General features: G+C 35.5%; 1 long non-coding RNA gene across 1 annotated transcript; it reads right to left on the bottom strand.

Moving 5' to 3' along the window:
* Positions 1 to 1,490: 1,490 nt before the first annotated feature.
* On the bottom strand, positions 1,491 to 4,188 carry LOC146927769 (uncharacterized). Its single transcript, XR_015008213.1, has 4 exons — positions 3,027 to 4,188; positions 2,523 to 2,622; positions 1,844 to 1,915; positions 1,491 to 1,774 (listed from the first exon to the last, which is right to left on the bottom strand). It is a non-coding gene; the product is annotated as an uncharacterized LOC146927769 (long non-coding RNA).
* Between the last annotated feature and the right edge of the window lie 5,898 nt (positions 4,189 to 10,086).

The raw sequence follows: 10,086 nt of genomic DNA on the forward strand, positions 1-10,086 counted from the left end.
CCCGATTTCAAAACACGGGTATGGGACGGGTAACAGGTATATTGGTACCCACCCTGAACCCATACCCAAACCCGTCCCAAATGTAAAAAAATACTTTATGTTGATATGTCATGTTATTTTGTTTGATAATTGTCATGTTAATAAAACTACCATTGATATTTAAAGGATCAACTAAATCATTTCGTCTAACAAATGTTAAAGTAAGCGTATTGTTTGATAATGTATTACAACGTTGCTCTTGGGATGCAAACAAACTTCTATTTTTATTTAAAAAAAAATTATTCAATGCGGAGACGGGGATGGGTCGGGGACGGGGATGAGATTCAATTTCTCATCCCCGTTGGATATGGGTAGGGTAACGGGTAAGTATATGAGAATCGGATATGGGGACAGGGAAGGTAAAACCCGTCCCCACCCCGCCCCATTGCCATGCCTAAAATCAACAGATCAAAAAATTGAGGTAATTTTTTAACAAAAAATCTTTTTATATAGTTATATTAAGGAAAAAAATTATTTTTTAAGGGGGCTATTTTTTTTATTACAATTACAATAAACAACAAAATAGATTTTGATTTTTCTATAAAATCACTAAAAAAACAAAATCACATGTATTTAATCCGCAAAAAACTGACCCTATGAGACCGTTTGTTACAACTTTTTTAAGAAACAAAATCTTTTTTTACTTCTAGAAAAATCTCTATTTTCTTAAAAAAAAAAAAAATCACTATAATTGTTTACAAAATCACAATTTTTTTTCTTTAGAAAATAGCATATTAAAAGGCATTCTATGCATTTCCTACAATTTTGAAAAGAAATAAAAAATCAACATCAACGTCTACCAACTCATAGATCGTTCTATTTTATGTTATGTTACCTTCTTTTAATTTAGTTAATTGTGCTTTTGCCATGATTAGCTATGTTCCAATGATTAGGTCTTAAATGAATTTCTATATCAAGTTGTTTAAACCATGTGATTGTATAAACTCTATTCAATTAAATTATAAATCTAGTTTTTGTTCAGGATTACTTGAGGTTAATGCTTTATGTATCTTAATCAAATATAAATGAACTTAAATCTCAATTGACTACTATTCATAGCTGTTGAACTTGACCTAGTAGTTATGTTCAATCTATCTGATTGCTTCAAAGATTTTGGGATGTTAGGTTGTGACTTATAAATTAAATTTCAAGTAAAATGTTTGATGGTTATGGACACACCTAAAAGATTAGGGGTAGTAACATTAAGAGAGAACTCTGAGTCTAAAGATTGATCATAGTTATTTTTCTAATTTGTTGCAACACTAAAAGAATAGTTATAGAGAATAGATGCAATTTACCAAATAACAAAAAACAAATCATTTGAAAGAGTTGATCATATTTCTATCAATATTTCCGTTCCCGGATTCAAATACTAGTTCATAACACACACATTAAACCCAAAGTGCTGGGAGTTAAAAGTACACAAAATGAAATGCACTCAACATAAAAAAGCTTAAAAGAACAATATAATAGTCAAAAGAAACTACAAACTGTATGAGAAACCAAATTAGATTCAACAAAACCAAACTAAAGTTGCATTAACATCTTTCATTCCCTCAGGTCCTTCATTATGGTAATACAAATAAATGGAACATCAAAATCTCTCAAATGAAGCATTCACTTGTAGAGAGGCCTCCACCGAGTTTGGATCCGACACTAATGGAGACGCTGACACCAATGGATACACTGACACCAATGGATGAGTTTCAACAAAAGCTTCTCAATCTATGGGAATCTGAAAAAGAAGAAAATAAATCATCTTTTGACAATAGTTTGTTGTGTGATAAAATGAACAACTTTATACCATGTAATGAGATAGGTCTTGGATGCATTCGTCTAAAGACAGATGTTACTTCTACAGGTCAAGGTGCTTCATCTGCATAGATAGCTAATTATATTATGGATTGACATGATAATTTGTAACGGTGGCATGATTGATAGTTTTGAGTTTAGACATATAAACATATTTTAGACTTATTGAATTTGTGCTTTGGTGAACTTAGAGTCTTGCAATAAACATATATTAGACTTATTGAATTTGAGCTTTGGTAAACTTAGATTCTAGTAATAGCTACAAATCAACTTGTTCTTTCGGTATTATTATCTTCTAAATTTAATAAATGGTGTAATTAATAAATTACAAAATTTGTATCAAACAAAAATCATTTTTTTATAAGCCAATAGAAAAATGACCTAAAAAAGAATAGTGTCCTACTCTAATCTATTATAAATTGCTCATATATATTATTATAAAAGGGGGAAAATTACATAAAAAATGAGTGTAAGTCGGCCCAAAATGGGTAATACGAAATATTAAAACAACACACAAGTGTATAAGCCTCTAAGTAATCATAAAATGAATCAAAGTTTTTACCAGCAAAACAGACGAGTATTAGAGTAACTGCCTATGATTTCGGGACATTTGTAATGTTTTCTATTTTTGAGTTTACTAAGTCATCAAAAAATATCACATATCTATTTACCTGTTGTCCTGCTACTTGCCAACATTTTTCAATTCTATATATTCCATGATAATGGTATCCAATTTGAGGGGGATATGAGAATCTCTTATCCTTGCTAGATCTGATCAGTGAAATTATATGCGTCAAAATGATATTGTGTAGATTGTTAAAAGCATAGTTAATACAATATTAAATAATTTTTGATCTCATGTTTAAAAGAAGAAGCCAATCATATGATATAGTGGATTCATCCAAGGCATCAATCTTAATGTGATAGTAAATCTGCTACCTTATCCATCAAAAATTAACATGTAGTTATGTTCACATTAGCGATTTAACATTTACTTCTAAATCTTTTGCATTTGGATATTACCTTCAAGCTATACCATATATAAGTTTAATTAATTTGCATGCACATGATTTTGTTGTGCAAGATTTTTTTGTCCAATTGAGTAAATTAAATAAACATCTTGTGATTAGGTTGAGAAATAAGTATGGCAATATTGTAAGAGGAATATATCATACCTGAAAACTCGAACTGGATAACCCTTCAGACAGCTAACTCAATGGGTGGGATTATAATTTTCAAACTCTTGGTCTGAAGATATTCTATCTTGTTCGTGCGTTTATTTCCATGAAGATCCTCAGCACCAATGTGATTTGTTAAAGAAAATGAAATACTCACAAAGTTAACATTCATTTTTATCACATTAATCAAACTAAATAGATAAATAAAAAACCAAATAACTTATATAAAAGGATTACAGAAGGAGAGAAAGAAATGGATTGAAAAAAAGGACATGTTTTTGAGATACAAAGAAGACGATACTGTGACAGACTTCTCATATATTTCAAAGCAGCTGAAACATTGGAGATCTCTGGTGAGAATGTTAGACAAGTACATGTTAGTCTCACCAATGTTAGTATTACTTCCTTTCTCCGACACCAACATTGCGTCCATTGGATCTGCGTAGACATTGTTATGTACTTGATGCACAAATGATATCTACATGTTTAACCAATCAGATCAGATCCAGTTCATTGTGTCATCTAGAGTTGTTGGCAGGTCCACGGAGAGACACGACATATGCCACAAGGTGACGCACTTGACACATTTTAGCTTCTCTTCTTCTCTAGGATGAGTCTAGCATGCCAAACAGTTACCATCTATGTCACATGGAAGTTGTTGGGCCATAGCTGGAGAAAAAGGAAATAAGAGTGAGAGAGATATGATGAAAAGGGAGTAGAGCTACATGGTTATCCTTACTTGTTTAAATAATGGTTTATATAATTAATAAATATTATTTTGATGTAATTAAATAATAATATTCCCTAATTTATTTTATTTTTTTGCTAAGCCAGGAGCGTGGATCGACATCAAAGGGAAGCAGCGACATCCCAACTAGGTTGGCACCCCGCAGAACCCCCATCCTATGCCGGCCAGCTCAAAGAAAATTTTATTAAAAAAAGGGAAAAGATGTACAAGAAGGGGGACTAGGCCAAAACCCTCAAAGAAAAGAACAGAAAAAAAAGGAAAAGAAAAGGCGGAAATATAAATAACACCATCTAAGGAAACCGGATGTTAGGCAAGGCATGACGGTCCCTAAAGAAATGCGGAAGCAAAGCATGTGGCATCACCGAGTATCACATTGAATCATGAACAGAGTGGTCCATATTAGCTAGCAAATCGGCGCAACAATTACCTTCCCTGCAGATGTGAGAGGAAATGACCTGTATCCCTTGATTGCAAGCATTATGCCAACGGTATTTCTTGCTAACCAAATCGAATGGAGAGTATGCACAATAGCAGCCAAAAAAAATATCACGAACCTGAGATGATCGGTTTTGAGGTAAAGAAAGCAGCAGCAACTCAAAAGAAGTGCAGTCAAACACAAAATTTAATTTTCCCCCAATCCAATTCCATATTTCCATAGCAAAGGAGCATCGGAGGAATAAGTGCTCAGAATTTTCATCATGAAACAAACAGATACAATAATACATCCCCGACGACGAAGATTTTCGTCCGTAGGCATTTTACCGTGCATTAAGCGCCAAAAGATGAATTAATGCGACAGGGGAATACAACTCGTCCATATAATATCAGCCCAAGGAAGAGAGGTAGCAACCGACCTTAAGACAGAAAGGGGATGCTTTGCGGATAATTTGTCGTCAGAAGAGTGTAACCAAACCAGTAAGTTAGAGAGGTTACTAGTTGGCAACACCACGGTACCAATGTGTGCAATCACTTGGGGGACGTCCAACAACTCTTGAGGAATGTTCCATCTTCCATTCAAAATAACATTTGCAACTGTTACATCAAAATTATCATGGAAGTGAGGCGCTACTTGCAACAAATCAAGCAACGACTCACCTAGCCAATTGTCCGACCAAAAGTGAATATTTGCTCATGTGCCAACAATCCATAATGAATTAGCAGCAACCATACCCGTATGTTCCTTAATACCACACCACACCGAAGATTTTACTTAGTGTTGAATCAGATGACCATGAGATAAATACCGCTGTCTAAGCAACTAAGACCCCTGAGAGTTCTCCGACATGAGCTTCCAAGCTAATTATAACAATAAAGACTCGTTTATAAAGCGCGTAGACTTAAGATCAAGACCACCCGCTGCCCAAGGCTGACACATAATTTTCCAAGAAACTGTACAAACCTTACGAGTAAGAATGTCCCCACTCCAAATAAAATTCTTGATCCAAGAGTCTATTTTTTGAAGAAGTTTTCTAGGCCACATGTAAATATGGAAACAATAAACCAACATGCCGTGAATGATTGATTTAACAAGTTGAACCCTCCCCATGATAGAAAGCATCGCTCCCTTCCAAGTTGCAAGTTTCACTTTGATTCTGTCTGTGATTGCCTGGAAATAAATACACTTCGGTTTCCCCTTTAAAACAGGGCACCCTAGGTAATTGAAAGGAATGTTACCTTCACTGAAACCCAGCAAACCCGCAATCATCTGAGAGCGAGTGGTTGTCATAGCTCCAGAATAGAAACGACTCTTAATGTTGTTAATGAGTTGTCCCAAAACCACTGAATAGTCCTCAAATATCTGAAGTAGACAACGAATGTTTTGCTTCGTACCTGCACATAAAATCATCACATCATCCTTATACAAAATGTGAGTGGGAATAGAAACACCACGGGAGTATGACATAGGCACAATTTTTCCGGTTTTGCGAGCCAAAGAAAGAGCCCTGCTAAGAACCTCCTCTGCAATGCAAAATAAAAGTGGGAAAAGGGGATCCCCCTGACAGACACCACGAGAGCAAGGAAAAAACCCCACCGCTTTACCATTAACAAGAATGGAGAGAGAGGCAGATTGCAAAATAGTTAGAATCCAATCAGTGAAGACAGAAGCAAAACCAAACTGTCATAAAACCGCAATTAGGAAATTCCAATCCAACGTATCAAAAGCCTTCTTAATATCGACTTTCAGAGCCACATCGCCACCAAATTGCCCCTTATCAATAACATTAATAGCTTCAGATGCCAGTATAACACATTCAGAAATGTTACGATCCCGAATGAAGCCCCTCTGCTCAATGGAGATAATCCGCATAGTAATGAGAGCAAGTCTGTCAGCTAAAATTTTAGTGATGATTTTAAACTGAAAATTTTTCAAAGCTATAGGCCGGAAGTCGCCCATAACCTGCACCCTTATCACCTTGGGGATCAGAATAATAAGATTAGAATTCATACTAGGAGCTAAAATACCAGTGATAAAAAAAATCCTGAACATACTGAATAACATCGGATGCAACAATGTCCCAAAATGTCTGAAAAAATGTCCTCCAAAACCATCAGGGTCGGTGCCCCGTCACCATTGAGACCAAATATCGTGGTCTTAATTTCCTCTCTCAAGGGAAGACGCATCAATGCATTATTGTCTTCCTCCGAGACCGCAGATGGAATAGTACGAGCCACCAAGTTGCTAGTAACACATTTGTTGTCAACACTGAAAATGTTTTGAAAACAATGAAGCACATGTTGCTCAATTTCAGTTGGCTCGGTAATTGATGTTTGACTGTCATAGAGAAGAGTAATCGGTTTGGTTGCTGCCTGGGACTTTGCTATCTTATGAAAGTATGATGTATTACGGTCCCCATTGATAAAATTTTGGTCTCTAGCCTTCTCTTTCCATAAAAGATTATGGTAATTTAACGCCTTTGTAAGAATTAATTGAGCATTCAAATCTTATCCATAAAGATCATTTGAAAAACCTTTGGTGTCAATTAAAATCTGAAAACCTTTGGTGTCAACCAAACATGTCTATCCACATCCCCAAACACGGTGCGGTTCCAAACCTTGAAAACCTGTTTCATACTCTTAAGCTTCAACTACAACCGAAGCATACCACTGCCTCTGACCGGCTTCGACCAGTTACTACTAACCAGCTCCCGACAATCTTCATGAGTGGTCCAGGTCCTAAAGAATTTGAAAGGTACAACATGCTTAATTGAAGCCACGTCAACTGAAAGTAAGAGATGGTGATGATCATATTGGTGTCGAACTAATGAACAACAACTTGTTCGGTCCCAAAAAGAAATCCAACTATCATTACTGAAATTCCGGCAGGCTAGCTTTCATGTGTTTTATATGATGTTACGAACAGAATGTCAAGTAAGATGTTTTAACATCGAGCTAGCAGAAAACAGACTAATCAAGGAAAATATAACAGATGTAGAATTTTAGCGCGTTAATTAAAAGCTGTTTTTATGTGATGTTTCAATCCCAGATGCGTAGAAAGCAGATGTTCTGTTTAATGTTCCAACATCGTGCTGGCAGTAAGCATAAACAAACAGCAAAATAAAAGACAAGAATGTAAATGGCACAGAGAGTTTGTTCACCCAGTTCGGCACAACTCACCTACATCTGGGGGCTACCAAGCCAGGAAGGAAATCCACTAGTGTAGTCCTTATTCAATAGCTCTCAGCAAACTCCTCGTTTACATTATATGACCTAGGACCTACCCGTATAGACTTCAACCTAGGAACTCCTAGATCTGAGATCCCATCTCACTATCCTAATGGCAGTCACTGCCCCAATGACCTATCCGACCTCAACCAAACAAAAGTAGAAGTTACCTTCCAACACAAACAACTAGCACCTTGTTTCACAACTTCGGTGTAGTGCACAAGAGTATCAAACTCACACACATAGTCCTAAACAAGTATCACAGGCGATACAAGAAAGGCACACAGTAAAGATTCTATACTTGCATCAACATGATACAAGAGCAAAATACAGGGAAGACGACTCAAAACCCTAAAATTCTATTCTTTTACAAATCGATGGTTTTGATACATTACAACTCAACTAAAGGTCCTGCTCAGTTCATCAAGATGATACAAAGAGAGGCTCACAAATAAAGCACGAGTTGAAACCCTAATGACTCAATCCAATACTATTGAATTGGTGAATAAAACTAGGGTACAAGTCTTCCTTATATAGCCTTTCAAAGCATGGGCATTTTCGTCATTGGCTAAACATATATTTGTATCAAATATTCTCTTCAGAAATATGTTGAAACAAATATTCTTCGAAAAAATAAATAACACCATATAAGGAAATCGGATGTTAGGCAAGGCATGACGGTCCCTAAAGAAATGCGGAAGCAAAGCATGTGGCATCACCGAGTATCACACTGAATCATGAACAGAGTGGCCTGATGAGTTTATATTTAGTCTATTTTTATGCATTATTTAGTTTAGTTTTATTTAAATTTGAATTTATTTTATTACAATAATATTTCCTTTTTGAATCTTTTTACTACAATTGCATATTTTATATTTTAGGAACGAATATATGATGAAAGGTGTCTTGGAGCAAAAGAAAGGAGTCTGGAGCTGATTTGGAGCAAAAATACGAAAGATTCGGAACAAAAATATAAAGCCCCCAAGTCAGAAGCTTGGCACGGCCCGTGCCAATATGTGGCACGGTCGTGCCACCTCACAGAAGGCCTTTTGCTGCTTTTTCTTCGGGCCCAAGTTACCCTGTTGCAGCTTTACTGTTTTACCCTTTTAGTTGCTTAGTTTCTAAGTCAATTGTAAAGCTATAAATAGAGTAGCACTCCATCATAAACATTCATCTTTTGTTCTTGGAATAAAAGTTCACTTTTATATTATTGTTCTTTTACTTTATTGCTTTCTCTCTTCTTCCCCCATGTCTATAATGAACGTTAGTGAGTAGACTCTTCTTTGTCTTGGGATTGTTGGATAAGTCTAATGACGTAATCCGGATCAAGCCAAGCCTTAAACCCTAATTATATGTTACCTTAATTCCTAATCTAAATTCACCGTTTTAACATGAATTAATTATTATCAAACTGTGGAAGCGAACGCGGAGGGTTTAATAATGGTTAATTCATCATCACAGATATCAATTCATAAAGCGAACGCGGAGCTTTGATATCCGAACAAGTGAATTTAGACAAGGTTTGCGAAACATGAGAATAGTCTAGCAAACCTTGGGACACATAAAGTTTCGATCTTCAAGGTCCCAAAGGCAATCACCCATGAGAATAGGTGTGGTTGTTGGAGGGATACACTCACTGACTTCGAGAGAAGCTGTGATATGCTAAAGAGAAACTTGTCCTTAGAAATTAAGATTAACGCATAATTATAAGTTTAAGGCTTGCTTGTGAAAAGATTCGTTGTTATGATGCACCAATAATCCCAAGGCTCTTTTATTATTATTATTATTGTTATTTACCTACAACAACTAAACCTCCCTTTTTATAATCTTTCTTCTCCTCTAATCATTCTCTAAAAGTTAAAAGTTAATCGAATTCATAACTCCCTAGCGGAACGATACTCTTTTACTACTATTACTTCGATAGACCGTGCACTTGCGGTTTGGCTCTATCAAGTTTTTGGCACCGTTGCCGGGGAGTTATTGCAATTTGGTTAACTTTTTTTTAACGATTAGACTAAAAAAAAAAAATCTTTTTCGTTATTTTATCCTATTCTATTTTATTGTGTTTCTTTTTATATTTCTTTCCAAAAAAAAAAACATATATATAAATAAAATATATTATTTCCTCTTTTATTATTATTTTACTTTTATTTGAGAAAAAAAAAATCTCTCTCTCTCTCCATAAAAAAAAAAAAAAATCTTTTGCTTTATCTTATTTTATTTTATTTCTTTCTTTCTCTATTTCTTCTTTTTCCTTTAACTTCTTGGGAAGATAATAATGATATGACTAAGGAACGCTCCCTCAAAGAGTATGCAATCCCATCTTCAAATGAGTCATACGATGCTATTGTGTACCCAACGGTTGAGGACAATTTTGAAATAGAACCTGCACTTGTTCACTTAGTGCAGCAAAATCAATTTTTCGGATCACCCACTGAGGATCCGAATTTTCATATTTCAACCTTTTTAAGACTCAGTGGAACCTTGAATGCAAACCAAGAGGCCGTAAGGCTGCACCTCTTTCCTTTCTCCTTAGGGGGTAGGGCTAGTGCTTGGTTTCATTCATTGGAAATTGGTTCTATCTTTTCATGGCAACAAATGAAGCAAGTTTTTCTTGCACGATTCTTTCCCTATTCTAAAACCGTC

Source organism: Medicago sativa, chromosome 4 (genome assembly GCF_051527215.1).
Source record: "Medicago sativa cultivar Bolivia chromosome 4, Bolivia_mono, whole genome shotgun sequence".
NCBI classification, from domain to species: Eukaryota; Viridiplantae; Streptophyta; class Magnoliopsida; order Fabales; family Fabaceae; genus Medicago; species Medicago sativa.